At 43.7% G+C, this 18117-nt stretch overlaps 1 protein-coding gene and 1 long non-coding RNA gene across 2 annotated transcripts in view; one reads left to right on the top strand and one right to left on the bottom strand.

Annotated features, from left to right (window-relative positions):
- Window positions 1–18117, top strand: part of grin3bb (glutamate receptor, ionotropic, N-methyl-D-aspartate 3Bb) — a 58212-nt gene that overhangs the window by 14542 nt on the left and 25553 nt on the right. The window lies entirely within an intron of this gene.
- Window positions 1169–5711, bottom strand: LOC120738820. Its single transcript, XR_005697063.1, has 3 exons — window positions 5372–5711; window positions 5129–5130; window positions 1169–1180 (listed from the first exon to the last, which is right to left on the bottom strand). It is a non-coding gene; the product is annotated as an uncharacterized LOC120738820 (long non-coding RNA).

Genomic DNA, 18117 nt, shown 5'->3' with positions numbered 1-18117 from the left:
AAACACCGCGAGGCACCATGTGGGCGACACAGTTCCTCACCACAGCCAACGATGTGCTGGGTTAATCTGAGATTGTGTGGGTGGAAGGTATCAGAACCTGAAGGTCACAGAAAGACGTTCTTTCTGAATTTTTAAATATGTGTGGACTTTTGACCTTTGAGAAGTCAGTCATACCACAGGAGCACTGTGTTGTGGCACTTTGGTGGCAGCATGCCATAAATGAAGTCATTTTATTTGCGATCGATGGTGTGATGACGACGGGATGCTCAATAAAGTGCGTTATTTAGATGGAAGAGAAAAACTCAGGGGCTAGGATGAAGATGCTGCGATGGAGTGATGAGCTCAGCGGGAGGTGATCCTATGGAGCTCCTTGCTCTCACACTGCAGAATTACTTGTTGTTCCGAGAGCATTTAAAAGTAGAATGGGAGGGAAAGCCTTTAGCTTTCAGGCCCCTCTTCCCGGGAACCAGCTTCCAGTTTGGATTCAGGAGACAGACACTATCTCTGCTTTTAAGATGAGGCTTGAAACTTTCCTTTTTGATAAAGCATATAGATAAAGCTGGATCAGGTGATCCTGAATCCTACCTTAGTTATGCTGCAATAGACTTAGGCACTGACATGAGCTCCTGCTGTTCAATCAAAGACGGACGACGAGCTTTAATTCTACAGTTTCTGTGACAGAATGTCTCTGTAGGGGTGATTTATCCCCTCTCACTTGATTATTTTGATGTAATTTCTGCCTCCGTCCCCCTTGTGTGTCTCATTTGTGCAGGTTTGTTTCTGTTGTCTGTGAACATGATGGTCATCTAACTGTCTTTTGCTGAATGACCTTGAACCTGTGCCAGTGTTTGTGCTGTATCCGTCCACCTGACTGTGCTTCTGGTTGTCTGAACTCTTCATTTCTTCTGCGTTGCATCAGAGCAGCGCTGCAGCTTGCTGTTGTTCCTCTGCAGAGTGAAATCTTGCCGCACTTTGATGGCTTGTGTTTCCTCTCTGTGACTCGGTTTGTGTTGCTGTTGTGTCTCAGTGTGAAATAAATCCAGTGTGGCTTTGAGCTGCTGTTCACGGATGAAGTGAAAACCTCCACAAACACAAACATCTCTTTACTCTTTAGAAAGTCTTTGATCAGAGAGGATTATCCAGCCGTCTGTCTGCCGTCGCTCTCTGACTTCTCCACGTTCTGCACGCTGACATCAGCTGCTGCTGCTGCTTTACACCAGCCTCTGCTCCCTGATGGACAGATGAAGATAAACAACAGAACGAATGGCATGGAAATGAGCTGCTCTGCAATTTGTTTCACAGCAAGAAAAAGCAACAGCACAAAAACATCCAGACAAAACCCACTAGGAGATAAAGAAAAGGTCCAAACAGAGAAGAAGCCTCTCTCTGACCAATCAGAAGATGAGTTACTCTTTGTGGATGCCGCCCTCTGGGCTAAAGAGGAGAGGGACCATCAAGCTCACAGCTCAAAGCATACATTAGTGCACATGGGAGGCGTAACTGGACATCTGTGAAGACTCCATAAGGCTGAAGCACATCTGCAGGTTTAAGAGCAAAGTCTACCATCCAGGCCCTGTATGATTAATTTACAATGGTAAATGGCCTGTATTTATATAGCGCTTTACTAGTCCCTAAGGACCCCAAAGCGCTTTACATATCCAGTCATCCACCCATTCACACACTGGTGATGGCAAGCTACATTGTAGCCACAGCCACCCTGGGGCGCACTGACAGAGGCGAGGCTGCCGGACACTGGCGCCACCGGGCCCTCTGACCACCACCAGTAGGCAACGGGTGAAGTGTCTCGCCCAAGGACACAACGACCGAGACTGTCCAAGCCGGGGCTCGAACCGGCAACCTTCCGATTACAAGGCGAACTCCCAACTCTTGAGCCACGATCGCCCCTGATTTCATACACTGAGCTCAGACTTCAGCAGCATGACTCCATGACTGACCTGAACAGTCCAGACCATCGCCCACTGAAACATCTACCACAACAGAAACATCTGGCTTCAACCAGGAGCAGCTGGTCTTCTCACTTTAAACCCTGGAAAACTTTATTTAAGCAACCTGCTGCAATAAAAAAAAACTGAGCATGAGCAGAAACATTTCTCTGACTCGTGATTTGAATTGTTTTACAATAAAGACTCTTTTACAGCAAGTGAGCATGTAGAAAGCCATCAAGCCACCATCAAACCTTCCACTGTAACACAGCAGCTGCTTGCTGTCAGCTGATTGAACTTAAATTTTCAGTAAAAAGCTGAGAATGGCAGCAGCTGTTCTCCCAGCTGTCCTCCCCCGCCCCGGTCACGCTTCCTGCTGACGAAGGTGAATGTGAACAGGTGAAGGCTGCTGCTGCACACTGATCGAACGTGTCTGCTCATTAACATCATTCAGACGTTTTCATCAGCAAGCATGATTTCAAAGGTTTTCCCTCCTCCCAGCTGAAGCAGATCTTCTGCTGCTGGGTGTCTCGTTAAAGAAAACCTCTGAGATTAATGGTAGCAGAGCAGAGGACAAATTTTGTAACAACAACAAATAAATTCTACATCATACTAAACATGAAATCATCTGTTATGTGAGGCTAAACTCAATTTTGATCCTGGGGCGAGATGCGGCGACATCACAGTTTCTTTCTGAATAGCGAGATGAACCTAGCTCTGAGTCATGCTTGTGGGCTCCACACAGAAAGTCCAGTTGTGAAGCACCAGCTTCGCTACTACGTTCAGGGAAGCACTGACACTTTTCCAAAGTGTCATGTGACCAGGAAGTGAACCCTTGTTTGGTGTGAGAGTGTCACGGGTCCAAACCGCTGGGGTTAACAGGGCCGACACCATACTGAGAGGTCATCACAGAGGGTCAGAGGTGAATGTTTCTGTCAGATTTCAGTTGTTTGTAGGTGTCTGAAGGTCACTCTCAGGTGAGTTTTCAGGTGTCTGAGCTTTCTGTGATGACTGAACTCGAGTCTCCTTCCTGCAGATTTGGAGTGAAGCTGATTCAGAGAGCAGACTGCCTGATTAGGTTGGCCCTGTGTCGTGTTTCAGCAGAGAAACTGGGAGTCAAACTATGTCTGCCTTATTCTCTGAAACTCTGGATGGAAAAGAGGAAGTGCTTTCGTTCTCCTCACCGCAGTAATCTGAGCTTTCGTCACTCATTGATTGCAGCTTGTTTTCCTCCTGCTGTTGTCGAGCCAAGTGGCGACAAGAAGGATCTCACCTGCACCATCATCAGATTTGTCCAGCCCAGCGGCAGGAAGCTTCTTGATCAGCTGGCTGGATGTGCGGAGTCAGGCGTCACCTTCACCTGCTGAGAGTCTGAGTCGCTAACGTGCTGCAGCTAACGTGCTGCAGCCAACGGCAACAGCGTGACCTCCAGCGGGAAGTCGGCTGACCGACAGCTCAACGTGGCCTGAGCTTTACTCTGACTGCCGTCACTGTGCTGAGCCATTTGTCATTGCAGCTGAAAGGGCATGCTCAGTTTTTACAGTGTGACGTGTGATGTCTGCAGATCAGACAAAATCTCGGGTGGGGGCCCACTACCGCCCACAGTCTCCCTAACTCTAACCACGGCCGTCACATGACTGTTTCTGAAAGTATAGGCGGCAGGAGGTAGAGCAGGTCAGAAGACTAACAATACTAACCCCAAGTCACTCGATGAGGCATCCACCAGAGTGTTTGTGATTGTTAGAAAGCACTTACACAGAAAAAGCACAGAAAAAGGTGCTTGTATGAACTGATGTGAATGAGGCAAGTAGGATAAAGTGCTTTGAGAGCTCAGGTAAAGTAGAAAAGCACTGTACAAGAACCAGGCCATTTTACTTTCTGCACATCGTTGCCGGCTCTGAGCTTGATGTCTTCTTCTGAGGCGTTTACACGCTGTGAAGAACTCATCACAAAGAATTTAAACAGAATGAATTTTATTTTGGAATTGGTCCTCAGACTTGGACATTTCAGCAAATCGTGTTTCATTTAAATCAGACAGATTAAAAAAAACACACTTTTTTTTGCTGATGATGATGTCACTGAAAACCAACTCCATTCGTTCAACAGCTGAAATTGTTTTATTTGGAAAATTCCATCAGTTTCCATGATTTTTTTCAGAATGCATCTAGTAAGTCACATCAAAAGGGTTAGCTCAAGGGTTATCCACCCTGAAGTCAGTTTTCTCTGATGTTCTTCGGTGTTCCATTCTCAGAAGAAGAAAAAACAGAGGGCCTTTCAACATTCGTCGAGTCCCTTGGTATAACCCTCAACACTATGCAGATCTAGGCTTCTTTGCCTATCAAAATACTCAGTCGTATTATTCTCCTCCTTCAAAACTTTCTCCGTGTTCCCACATGTACTAAACAACAGCTACACTCTCTTGCAGGACACCTAAACTTTGCCCTACGTATAATTCCTCAAGGCACCTCCTTTATTTCTCACCTGCTCTCTCTTGCAGCATCTAGTCAATCACTCCTCGACACAATCACTCTGGACATCCCCTCCAGAGCTGAACTGTGGCTCTGGCAACTACTCCTTGCTAACTGGAATGGCATTACCTTCTTTTATGACGATCAGCTGTCCCACCCCGATGACATTCAGCTTTACACAGATGCTGGGTTTTCTGTCAGCTTAGGGGGTTATTTTGGCGGAATGTAGTTCTCTTCAGCGTGGCCTCCCAGGATTTGCCAACATATCCAGGAGTGTTTGCTGCCTTTTTTGACTGTTTTTGAAATCTATCCCTTGGTAATTCCAGCCTTATTCACCAGTTGCTCCTTTTTCAGCCACAACATCCGAGATCCAAACCCTAGCATCGTAGAGCTCATCACCCTTTCCCAAAAAGCTATAATTAACAGCCCCTAGCACCTTGTCCACCTACTGGACTGCTTGGAAAGCGTGCCGTTCATTCCACAACCACTCATGTTCTCGTCCCATCCTTCGACATTGCTACCATGTTTAGCTTCATGATTTTGCACATCGATTCCTGGCCATCAAAAATCCCACGATCCAATCTTATCTCAGCAGCATCAATTTCTTTGCCAAAATACTCAGGGGTTGACCTTGCTCGACCTCTATATTGTCTCAGCTGTCGCTGCCCATCAAAGGTCTCCAAAGTCAGGCACCCCCTTTGACCCCATGCCATTTACTCCTAACTTTGGATCTTTCACACTCCAGCAGAAGTAGTGACTACTTCCTGGCACGCACGTTTGAGTAAATGTTCCTGCTCGCTTTCCTCATATTCCATCCATTCTTCATCCCTGCATAAGTGACCTTTACCCAGTCTCTGAAGATTGCCTTGTCTTTTCCCTCAAATGAAGTAAAATCAATCAATTGGGCAGCCCCCTTTTGATATTCTGCTTCAAAATAAACTCACCTCTGAGCCCCACCACTACCATCATCATCATCATGGTTTCTTTCACATTTTCTCCAAGTTCTTTCATTGTCCAGAATTTCTCCGAATCTTTTTTCTGGCCATTCCTTCTGCATTGGTGCTGCAACATCTGCTTCCCTCAAATGAATCCCTGACCAGTTAATCAAGCTCATGTGCTGCTGGTCATCACAAACCTACTAATTATACATTCGCAGCAATGCTTCATAATGCTCAATTTTCGGTTCTTCAAGAGGATGCCTTAATTGGGGATCTGCCCAGCCCAGGAGCCACTGCCAGTCCCCTCTAAGGCCTTTCCCAAATCACAACATGAGTTCACTTTCCCTCATCCACCATCATCAATTGTAACTGAAGATATGGTCTCAGCTAGTGACTTATTTAGACTTAGATCCTCCCATGCTTTATGTGGCATATTGGGCGGCAAACGAACGCCACCAGGCTCGATCTTGTGCCCGGGCTTCAGCGTCTTCCAACGATATATTCGATGTCTTTAGGCCTTGATGGAATGACCTTCGCCAGGTGTTGCGGGGACGTCCTCATGGTCTTTTAACGCCCAGGGGTTGCAAGCGCATCGCTGTTTTGGGAATCTGTGCGTCATCCATGCGGAGGATATGGCCGGCCAGTCGGAGCCTTTTGCGTGCAACGATGTTGTGAAGTTTGACTGTGCCACTCCTTCGCAGGATCTCCTTGTTGGTGATGTGGTCGATGTAGCGGATCCTCAGAATCCGGCGGAGACATCGCTGCTGAAAGACGTCGAGCTTGGTGTTGATGCAGGCCCTGAACCATTAGTTCACTCAGCTAGTGAACTAATGGTTAAATGCAGAGAGGTGTATAAACACAGATTAAGTGAAGAAAAAACACCATCATGGGAATCCCCCAGCATCCTACACCTATTGCAGCATAACTAAGGCAGGATTCAGGATCACCTGATCCAGCCCTAACTATATGCTTTATCCAAAGGGAAAGTTTAAAGCCTAATCATAAAAGTAGCGATAGTGTCTGTGTCCTGAAACTGATTGACTTCCTGACTTGGTTAGATGTTGTGAAGATGTTTTTCTAATCATGGAAATTATTCTGTTATCTTTAGTGTCTCCTGTTCTCTGAGGTCTGTTGCTGTTGGTAAGATGCTCAGTGTATTCATTCTTTTTGCTGACTTGGGCTCTCCTAAAGTTTCTGCTCTGCTGTTGGACTATCTTGCGTTTCCAGGGTAGTGATGGCTTCAACAGCATCTCTGTGGACCTCGTGCTGAGAGTTTCAGTAAGAAGCAACCAAATACAGGTTCAACACTTGGAATCCACTACAGATCTTTCATTATGAAATAGAACGATCATACCGCGAAACTGTTTGTGAGTCAAAATTACCTTTACCTTTGAGCCTTTGCTGTGACTGACATGGAGATTACCAGTGACTGTGATATAGTGAAGCCCAGATTAAACTGATAGTCTTACACGTCTTTGGTTTCTGTGCCCTTAGGAACAACAATAAATTAAATAATTTTATTAAAAGAGAGAATTACGGATGTGTCATTGTACTCAAAGACATTTTACAAACAGATGCTTCACTTTAGATTTTTGGGATCATAGCTCTGCCTCCTTTCCTCCCCATCACCTGAGCACTTGGTTTGGCAGCTGCATGGAGTTGGTTCGGATTAAGCTGGAGGCCATGGTTTACATCACTGCATACATCTGCTGAATGCTCTAATTTCCCAGCAGCCCTAGCACCGACTCAGACCTCTCCTATATCATCTTCCTGTCTGTCCTCAGGCTCTGATTGGGCAGAATAACCACAGTGCTGGCTGTATGTTCAATGACAGTCACAAGTGGTGGCTGGTCTTACAGTCACAATAGCACTGGCCCGGTTCAGGATCAGTGGTGCTGTTCTGGACGAGTTTTCCTGCCTGAGAGCTGACTGGTTGTTGTGGAGCACTAGATCCAGATGATTGTTCAACTTTGAAGAGACATCCTCCCTGAGATTGCAGCAGCGTAGCTTTTTTGTGGAAACCTCAGAGAGCGCAGTTAAAAGAGAGAAACGAGAGAAAAATCTTTTTATTTTCCATTGATGAGCTTTGAAGCTGCTGCACTCGCTTGTCTGTCTGCTGGCAATTAAATTCTGTTAATGAAAAGATTAATATTTCCACACAGAGAGAAAGAGTTCACAGGGGGAGGAGGGTATGAAGGGTGAGGAAGAGGAGGGTAAGAAAGGGGGGTAGGAGTAAGGGGCGAGGAGGAGGAGGCTGATCAGAAGTTGAGCAGAGAGAACAGAACAGATTTCATTATCGACCTCTTCAGCTGCTGCTGGACTTTAATAGAAGAAGTGTGTGTGTGTGTGTGTGTGTGTGTGTGTGTGTGTACGGGTTCTTACTATCTCAGTGGGGACCAACAGCCCTCGTGAGGACCAAAATCCAGGTCTCCATGGGGTTGGAGGCATTTTTCATACTCAAAATGGTTATGGTTAGGTTTAGGATGAGGGTTAGGGTTAGGCATTCATTTTTGATGGTTAGGGTAAGCAGCTAGGGAAAGCATTATGTCAATGGGATGTCCCCATGAGACAGCAAACCAGTGTGTGTGAGTGAGGGGATTTGTGGGGGTTTCCGTCTGATGGCGTCAGCCAATCTGAAAGCTGAACAAAATAATGAACCAATTCTCAAACTGTCTGAGCACAGACCTGAACTGTCTGTCTGTGTGTGTCTCTGTGTGTTGGGGATATTTGGCTTCAGACCAGAGGCACAGACACACACACACGCACACATGCATGCATACATATACTTATATTAATGCTATATATATATATATATATATATATATATATATATATATATATATATATATATATATATATAGCATTAAAAAGGGTTTCCCCATTTTTAATGCTCTACCAGCCTTTACTGCAGCAGCTTTCAGCTCCTGTGTGTTTGTGGGCCTTTCTGCCCGAAGTTTAGTCTTCAACAAGTGAAATGCTCAGTTGGATAAGCACTGTAAGCAGGCTGACAAAAAGTCAGAGCGCTGTTGAGCCAACCATTCCTTTAATGTTAACTAGTAATGACTTCATGAAATTCTTCACAAATAAAATTTTAACCATTACAGAAAAAAATTTGAGAAAAAATTAATCATAATCTCACAGATGTAACATTATGGACATTATGTCCAACTGATCCTTCTGAGTTAACTTCAGTAGTTACTTCTTCCAAACCATCAGCATGTGTTTTAGACCCCATTCCAACAAGATTGCTCAAAGAAGTCCTGCCATTAATTAATGCTTTAATATTAAATATATTCAACCTATTTCTAATAATCAGCTAAACTGTTACTTAAAAAGCCATCTCTAGACCCAGTGGTCTTAGTGAATTATAGGCGAATCTTCAACCAACCAGGCGAATCTTTCATATCAAACATTACTGAAAGAGTAGTTACTCTGATCATCTGCAGAGGAATGGCATATTTGAAGAGTTTCAGTCAGGTTTCAGAGCTCATCACAGCACAGAAACAGCGGACTCATCTCTGTGCTTGTCCTGCTAGACCTCAGTGCAGCATGTGATACTGCTGTCCATAATAATCTATTAGAGCGATTAGAGCATGCTGTAGGTATTACAGGAACTGCACTGCAGTGGTTTGTATCATATTTATCTAATAGGCTCCAATTTGTTCATGTAAATGGAGAGGCTTCTTCACACACTAAGGTTAATTATGGAGTTCCACAGGGTTCAGTGCTAGGACCAATTCTGTTTACATTATGCATGCTTCCCTTAGGCAGTATCATCAGAAGGCATAGCATACATTTTCACTACTATACAGATGACACCCAACTTTATTTATCCATCCTGAAGGACTGAAGTCAGTCCTTCAATGCACATATTAAACAAATATGTAAGACTGCTTTCTTCTGTTTGCACAATATCTGTAAATTTAGAAATATCCTGGCTCAGAGTGACGCTGAACAACTAGTTCATGCATTTATTACTTCTTGGCTAGACTACTGTAATTCATTATTATCATGATGTCATAAATACTGCTTGTTTTGGTGGCACAGTGGTCAGCATGGTGGCCTCACACCAGAAAGCGTTTGGTTTTGATTCCACAAGCCAGTTCTGTTTGTTTGTCCATGGGTTCTCTCCGAATTCTCCAGCTTCTTCCTACAGTTGAAAGACAGCAGGTCAGGTTACCTGATTCTGACCTGTGATAGGAGTTAATCAGAGAAAATGGTCATCTGTCGCTGTGTGTTAGCCCTGAAACAGACTGGAGACTCAACAGTTGGGATAGGCTCCACCACCAACAGTGTTGAAGTGGAGAAGTGAAAGATGGGTTGATCGATTAGAAGTGGATGAGTGGGCATCAGTCCAGCAGAGTTAGCTGTGTTTGCTCTCGGCTGCATCTACACTTTGATCCTTTAATCTGAGTCTGAGGTGAGAGCAGGCAGGTTTCAGCTGGATGTAAAGAATTTCAAACTAGAACAATAAACTGATATTGAGGAGCTCTTCACATCCAAGGGAATGCTGTCTGAGTTTTTTAGATATTTAAGGGGCAGCTTCCCTTTTCTTCTGCCACACCAACCTGACTCTGCAAAGGAATTTTTTTGCTTATTGTAAATCTACAAATATCAGCCTTAAACCAGCGTCTCATCTGGAATTTATTCTTGCTCACATTCACTGAATCATTCATTCCCCCTTACACATTCCTCGGTGTCTGCAGAAATAAACCCTCGTTGAGAATCTCTGGCGTGTGCTGCATTTTGTGGTGTGATGGTATCTCTGCTGGAGTTTTTCATGTTGCTGGTTCTGAGAACTGATGAAGAGCAGTGGTTTCATCCCCAGAGTTAAACTCTTTTCTGGATCCTCTCAGCCTGCAGATGTTTCCTCTTTGATCTGCCTCCTCTTCGTCAAATGAGGTGATGCTGCAGCAGTTAATGCATCTGTCACAGTACAGCTGAAATTTCACCTTGCCTCTCACCTCAGCCATCAACTCGCAGACCCAGAAACACTACAACTATCCACTCACCATCATCCCAAAGCCCGATGCCTTTTTTTAAAGAGCACCGTAATCACCAGGAGGCGTCACACATCATCAATAATTCAGACTGGATGAGAGTTTGACAGCATCAAAGAGGAAAACTCACAGGAAGTCAGATCAGTCTGAGCTGAGTGACAACAAAAAGCAGCTGAAAGCGTTACACAGCGAGGACGGAGGAAACTGGAGTGCAGTGTGGCAGCAACAGGAGACAAGCTTAAATCTTCACTGTGAGCTGCGGTCACAGAGTGATAATAGCAACGTATAAATTACATTATTTTACCAGAAAAACAGACAGCTGCAGGTCGAAGTCTGAAACCTTTTTAATGTTTCATTTTTTTAACTTCTGTCAGGTTCCTGAGCTGATCAGATTAAAAATGTATCTGACAGTCAGTCATGTTAGGAGATGGAGTTTTGACAGAGTGTTGACAGCAAGCTCGTTTAAATCAGCTCTTTGTCTCAAGCTGTGCTCCTTCACGAGCTCTCTAAGAGGTAGAACACTTTAGGACGGCATCTCTCACTGGTTTGTTTTGTTTTGTGGAAGCTCCTGGTTAGAGCGTGCAGGAGGCAGGTCACATGAACGTTTTATGCTCGATACGTAATCCCAGAGTTAAATAGTCTGTGAGCATGTGCGGTACATTTATCAAAGAGAGAGTTCACAGTGAGATATTTAAGTTCTTGGAACAATCAAGTTTATTTAAATTTGTAGCCACAAGAAAAATAAAGTTTCTGTGTTTCCTCCTGATGATTATCAGGATCCTCAGATCCTCTGACTCCCAGAGTATGAGGGATGATGACACTTTCCTGAAATCTGATTGGTCAGAGGAGCTGGTTTTGTCTCTGACTTCTCAGTTCCTAATTATTCGGATTCTACTCTCTGTCTCAGTCGTGTTGTCACATCTTCAGGTTTATATAAGTTACATCTTTCTTTGTGTTTTCATTTGTGCTCATCCAATCAGATGCTGCAGAATCATTCTGTGTGTACGTGTGTGTGTGTCTGCTGAGACTTACCTACCTGGCTGCTAAATTTTCCCAGCATGCAACAGCCCTTTAATTCCAGGTAAAAATCAGCTGACCATTGACCTCCACCCAGCCTCAGACATCAGCAGGTGGCGGCACATGGAGCACCTCCTCCTGCTCGAAGCTGCTGACCCAGATCTGATCTGTTACCTGTTCCTGATGAGCTGGAGCCAGCGACGTCCATCTGGCTGTGGGCCCATGTGATTGGTGGGGCAGTGATTACCTAATGTAGAATGTAAACAGCGACAGCGTGATGTACTCTGCAGCCAATGTGATGGATGTGGACTCGGCGAGAGCCAGGGGGACTCATTGATCCGTCTGTCCCCTTCAATCAGGCACTGGATTCGGTTCTGTTGAGCTTTTAGTGAGATGAGGCCTCAGAATGAGACAGGAAGTTTCCCTGCCTCGCCAATAAACCTTGGAATAGATCAGAGCTCAGCGCTGCAGAGTGTAAGGACCAATAACTGTAGAAAACACTGGAGTGGAGCTGAAAACTGTGGGTTAAATGGGCAGAGCCATGACAGTGTAAAAGGAGGGGCTGATCTCAGAGCTGCACACATCAGCTGATGCGTCAGCTGATTTCCTTCCATAATTCTAATTCAATTCAGTTTTATTTATACATCGTAAAATCACAACAACAGTTGCCTCAAGGCGCTTTATATTGTAAGGTAGACCCTATAGCACAAAATACTTAGGTTAGTAAGATCCCAAACCTCCAGACTCACTAACAGCTTCTTCCCCTGGGCCATTCGGACTGTTAAGGGTTGGGGTTAGGGTTAGGGGCAGGGGTGCCCACAGTCTGAGTAACCCCAATCACTCAGGCCACTCACATGCGGACTATTCAGTCTTCTTTTTCTTTGCACTGATTCCGAGCACTTTGCTTTCCACTGTGTGCCTTTGCTCTTGATTGTATATATTTGTCCTGTTTGTTATGTATCCCTGCTGTCTACTATTTATATTTTATTCCTGCACAGATGGCATGGAGCACACATAATTTTGTTGTTATTACAATAAAAGCCTATTCTACTCTATTCTACTCTATTCTATACTTCCTGTTGGATAATCTCACTTTACATTTGTCTGGAGCTTCTGGGGCTTTGGTTTCTATAGATAATTTCCCTCTTCAAACAACTGCACAGGGAGAGAATGTTTCCATAACTCACCTGTATAAACTTTATTAAGGGGTGTGGCCTCTTTGATTGACAGGTGGATGGTGACACAGGTGGCTGTAGCTGTAGCTGTTTGCTGTCTTCACCTGAACTGGACCTCTGGCCTGTGTTTGTTCTGTTTGAGCCTTTTGGAGCATTTGTAATTACATCATGTGGCTAATAATATGGCTGCTGTGAGGTTACTGTAGTAACAGACCATCCAAGAAAGCTGAGTTCGAGTTCTGATTGAAATTCTAGGATTTCTCTCTCTGCTGGTGTGTTCACACAAAGCATAAAGCCAAGTTTCAGCTTGTGTTAGTTCTGCAAATACAGGAAAAGTTTTGGATCAACACCCAATGTGAGAGCTCAATGTGAGAGAACAGCAGGAGATGTCGCAGTGGCACCATCTTTTATATACAGTCTGTGATAGCGTAAAAACCTCAGCAGACATTACTGGTCTGCAGTCTCACAGCATCTGGTTCAAACCTGCTTACAGAAAAGAGGTCAAAGGTGAACACTGTGCTCTTAAATCCAGTCCAGCATTGTTTGTGAGGTGCACTTTCTCATTTTTCCACTCGAATCTTTTTAAAAATCTCTGGATGAGCTGGAAACCTCACAAACTGAAAATAACCTGACTTTCTGTAATCTATCAGTGCGCATTAAGCGCTTAGAAAAGCACAAAACTGAACGCTGACAGAACTTTCCTACCCAGGACTGTGACCTGTACTGCTGTATTTTCATTCTGTGGCATTTGTACTTTTACTGCAGCAAAGCTCTAAATACTCCTCGGTGTTACTGCATCAGCTTATCTCTGGCTTGAATGTTGCGCAGCAGTCAGTGTGATTCAGGGCCTCAGACCAGGACCAACAGGAACACACCTAACATCACCGAGGGGGCGTTCACTGACAGCCAGCAGGGCTTCTTACTGCAGTGTACTGATACAGAACAATTTCTCTCAAATCCATCTTTAACACTTTTGGCTCGATGCTACAGAGCTCCGAGCCAAGCGCCGCTCCTCCAGCTAAAACCTGTGACGGTTCCTGCAGTGGCGCTCGGATAAATGTATTAAATCAAGCTGTAAACAGTTTAAACCAATCCACCTTTCAGCTCACTGTAATTCAGAAGAATGAGTTCATCTCTTGGTCGACTCAGCATTTTGTGACATGATAAATCTGTCGTCATGGACGAGCCAGCAACATTAGCACAGAGAGAGAAGGAGCTCGTTAGACTGATTGGCTCCATTTCTTTCACCAGAAAGAACAGAAAAATCAACTCTGTCATCTACTCAGTCGCTCTATTTAACCGCCATTATTTACAATCACCACTGTCTGAACAGTTCCTGAACTGATGTTCCTGAATGCCTCTCTGTGAGGAACCCTGTGGTTAAAGCTTGTTGATGGTTCTTGCAGAAGGTGAACTGTTTCATGAAGCTTCATTGGTGTCTCAGTTCGAGCTCAGGTTGCTGTGTAGAACATTCACCTGCTGACTTTTTGTTTAATCAGGTCTCAGATCAGAGGGAGAAGTGATGCTGAAGATAAACTTGATAAACTTGTCTCCTGAAATATGACCTGAAGAGACTCACCATTTCCTGTTTTATTTTTGCTAGTTCTACTTCCTGTCTTTGTTCTGGTTTCCCATCAGGTCATTACTCTCCCAGTACACTTGCCTGCTCGACTGTCTCAGATTTTTCTTGTCTTTGTGATGTTGTCGTGTGTGAAAGGGTCGAGTTAGAAGCCATTTAGTTTGAATGACATGTGAAATGATTGTGAGTGATGGTGGAGCGTATGAGGCAGAAATAAAAGACTTAAACAGGTCAAAAGCCCAGTCTCCTTCCCTCACAGCAGTGCAGATCAGTCGGTCAAACTGAAGAAGGACCCTCTGAGCTGAAGGTGATGATCAAGATGCCTCATCTAACAGCTATGGCTAGTGGCTGCAGAAATCAATAAAATGAACTGGACCTGTTGTGCACTTTTATTGCTAATAGTTGTTTACTGGGTGCAGCAGAAGTTTGTCGACCGCATGTAATCTCTCTGAAGGTCGGACTGGGGCCGCCGGCCTCTGTTTTCCTCCCAGTGCTGATGTGTTTCTGTTGTTGAACCACAATGCATTCAGGCTCCTCAGGACAAAGAGACAGGCTGCTGCAGCTCTGAGCGTAGCTGATAAAACATGCTTTAACGGAGCACGAAGCCCGGGGGAAACAGCGGGCTTTGTTTTAATCTGCGCTGCTGCCTTGGTTCGATCCGGGTGGGGGGACAGGGATCAGAGCCAACTGTTGAAAGCCCACTGGAGTTTCCCAGAGAGACAGAGGTCAGAGGGATCAAACTGTTCTCATCCCATGGCTTCATTCAGACAAGCCTGAAACACACAAAACTCTGATGTTCAGTTAAACACAACGTGAGCCTGAGAACATGAAAGGAGACTGAGCTGATACCTGGGTATCTTTTATATCAGCCTCATGGCATCTCCAGCATGCTGCCCTGAGAAGAGTCATCACATCCACCAAAACCTTACGATCGACTCAAAGTGAGGCAAATGTCTGCAGATTACAGGTAGGCTCGTCTGTCAACCTGTGATTGTTCTTTCTGGATTCTGTCAGTAACTTACAGACCAAACCAGATGAACTGTACTCTATCAGGTGTGTGATGAGGCTGACAACAGCAGGAACAAGAAGCTGTGTGGCTGTGAACTGAACCTGCTGCTGCTTTCTGGACTAAGTGAATTCAGCAAAATCTAAGCAGATAATTCACAACCTGCATTGCTGATTTCCAACCACTAGACACTATAGAGCTAACCACCTTCAAATATAAACTGATTAACTGGTCTCTATGTCAGGGGCTAGGTCTGTGCAGTCCCAGCAGTTTGAGTTTATTCTGTATTTTGGATTTCTTATGTTATTTTGGAAATATATTAAGTTCTTGTGCTATTATTTAGTTAGAGTTTAGTTGTCTTTAGTCTAGTTTAGGTTTCATCTATGTCCCTGTGTTTGTGAGTCTTTTCCTGTCTTCTGTGTCAGTCTGTCATATGTTTCTTGTCTGCGTGTTTCATGTTGTCAAGCTTGTGCGTCATGTCTACGTCTCTCCATGTTTCCTGTTTTACTTTGAGAGTCTGGTGTTTCCATGTTCAGTGTGTTTTGTTTTACTTCCCCTGTGGCGTCACGTTCATTCGTGTCAGCTGTGTCTCCCCAGGTGTTTCCACTTCCCTCATTACCCTCTTGTGTGTTTAAGTCTCCTTCTGTCCTTTGACGGGTCGTCTATTTATGTCACAGCATCTTTTTGTTTAAGTAAGTAAGTAGAATTTATTTATATAGCACATTTTCACAGATAAAAATCACAAAGTGCTTCACAATAAGATCAGACATACAAGTTAAAATTAATTAAAAGCCCATTTGTATAAAAATGTCTTCAGCTGCTTTTTAAAGGAGTCAGTAGAGTCTAGACAGCGTAAAGACAACGGCAGAGAGTTCCACAGCCTAGGTGCCAGTGCCTGAAAAGCCCGATCCCCACGTGTTTTAAACCTAGTACGTGGGACCACCAGTAGCCCCTGACCTGAAGACCTAAGTGCTCGGGATGAAGCATGAGGTTTCAACAGGTCAGAGATATACTGGGGAGCTTCACCGTGCAGAGCTCTAAAAGTTACAACTAAAATTTTAAAATGAACCCTAAAATTTACTGGCAACCAATGAAGAGAAGCCAAAACTGGAGTAATGTGTGACCTCTTGTTTGTACCAGGTAAAAGTCTTGCCGCTGCATTCTGTACAGACTGAAGGCGATCCAGAGCTGATTTGTTGAGACATGTAAAAAGACTGTTACAATAATCCAAACGAGAAGAGATAAAAGCATGAATAATCATCTCAAGTTCTGCCTTTGACACCAGTAGTCTGAGTTTAGAAATGTTTCTTAAATGATAAAAACAGTTCCGGACAAGTTGTTTAGATTGTTTCTCAAGAGACATTGAACTGTCAAATATAACACCTAAGTTTCTGAGACTCGACTGAAATGAAGGGTCTAAAAAACTGATATGCTGCCTAATTTCTGAGAGCATGTGATCAGGTGCAATAATCAAAGTTTCTGTTTTATCTGCATTTAACTGAAGGAAATTGTCATTTAACCATTGTTTGATTTCTGACAGACAATTATTTAAACAAGACAATTTATACAACTCTAAAGCTTTGAAAGAACAGTATAACTGAATGTCATCAGCATAGAGATGATAAGAAATATTATTGTAACATCTGATAATTTGGCCTAGAGGGAGTATATACAGCAAAAAGAGAATAGGACCTAAAACAGATCCTTGAGGTACCCCAGAAGGCAGAACTGATGTTTCCCACAACACATGATTCATACAGACAGTAAAGGATCTCTCAGATAGATACGACATAAACCATTTTAAAACAACACCAGTAATCCCAAACAAGTCCTTCAGCCTATTTATCATGATGCTGTGATCAACAGTATCAAAAGCAGAGCTGAGATCCAACATAACCAGAACAGTTTACTCTCCAGAGTCTGCTGCCATCAGAATGTCACTAGACACTTTAAGCAAAGCGGTTTCAGTGGAGTGCAATTTGCGGAAACCAGACTGGAAAATGTCCAGAAAATTGTTCTTCTCCAAAAAGTTAAGTTGTTCTGCAACTGTTTTTTCCAAGATCTTTGACACCAATGGTAATTTTGATATTGGCCTGTAACTGCTTGGAAGAGATGGGTCCAAATTTGGTTTCTTTAATATTGGTTCAACAATAGCTTGTTTAAAATAGCTGGGAACTGAGCCAGTATAAAGAGAAGTATTAATTATTTCCAGAATACAGGGGCCAATAGAGTCAAACACACTAATGAAAAAGGATGGAGGAAGTACATCAAGGTGGCTTGAAGTCAGTTTCATTCGACCAAGCAGAGCACTGATGTCCTGTAAGGTAACAGGAGTAAAAGAGGACCAGGTATCAGAGGTAAGCAACGTGTCAGTGTGATACTGAGAGGATGATGGGGAAATATTAGACCTGACAGCAGCGACCTTATTAACAAGATAGTTTAAAAAGTCATTACAATCAGATTTAGTATAGACTGGTACAGGAGGAATGTCAGGAGAGACAATGTTTTTAATTGTATCAAACAATACTCTGGGATTTTTCTTTTTTGAAGCTATTAGATTAGCAAAATATTCAGTTCTGGCATTTTTTATCATGTCGTTAAGTGAGAAAATTGATTCCTTGAGATGTACCCTATGGACCTCAAGCTTGGAAGCCTTCCATAAACGTTCTAATTTATGACAATATCTCCTAAAATGTTGAATATTTTCATTTATCCAAGGACAGAAATTTGAAGAATGGACAACATTTAGTTTCAGAGGTGCCACCGTATCTAAAATAGATGTACATTGATTGTTAAAAGACAAAATAAGTGAATCGATATCATTTTGAGCCATGCGAGGGACAAACATGGCAGAGAACCTTCTAGCAGCATCCTGGTTTATAATCCGCCTTTGGATCATCAATTTAGGAGGTGAAGGATCCACGTAAAATGACAAATTAAAGAATATACAACTATGGTCACTCACATGGACATCTTCCACACATACATCAT

Source organism: Simochromis diagramma, unplaced genomic scaffold (assembly GCF_900408965.1).
Source record: "Simochromis diagramma unplaced genomic scaffold, fSimDia1.1 OVJJ01000026.1, whole genome shotgun sequence".
In the NCBI taxonomy this organism is placed as follows: Eukaryota; Metazoa; Chordata; class Actinopteri; order Cichliformes; family Cichlidae; genus Simochromis; species Simochromis diagramma.
This window is presented reverse-complemented; position numbering and strand designations above follow the sequence as displayed.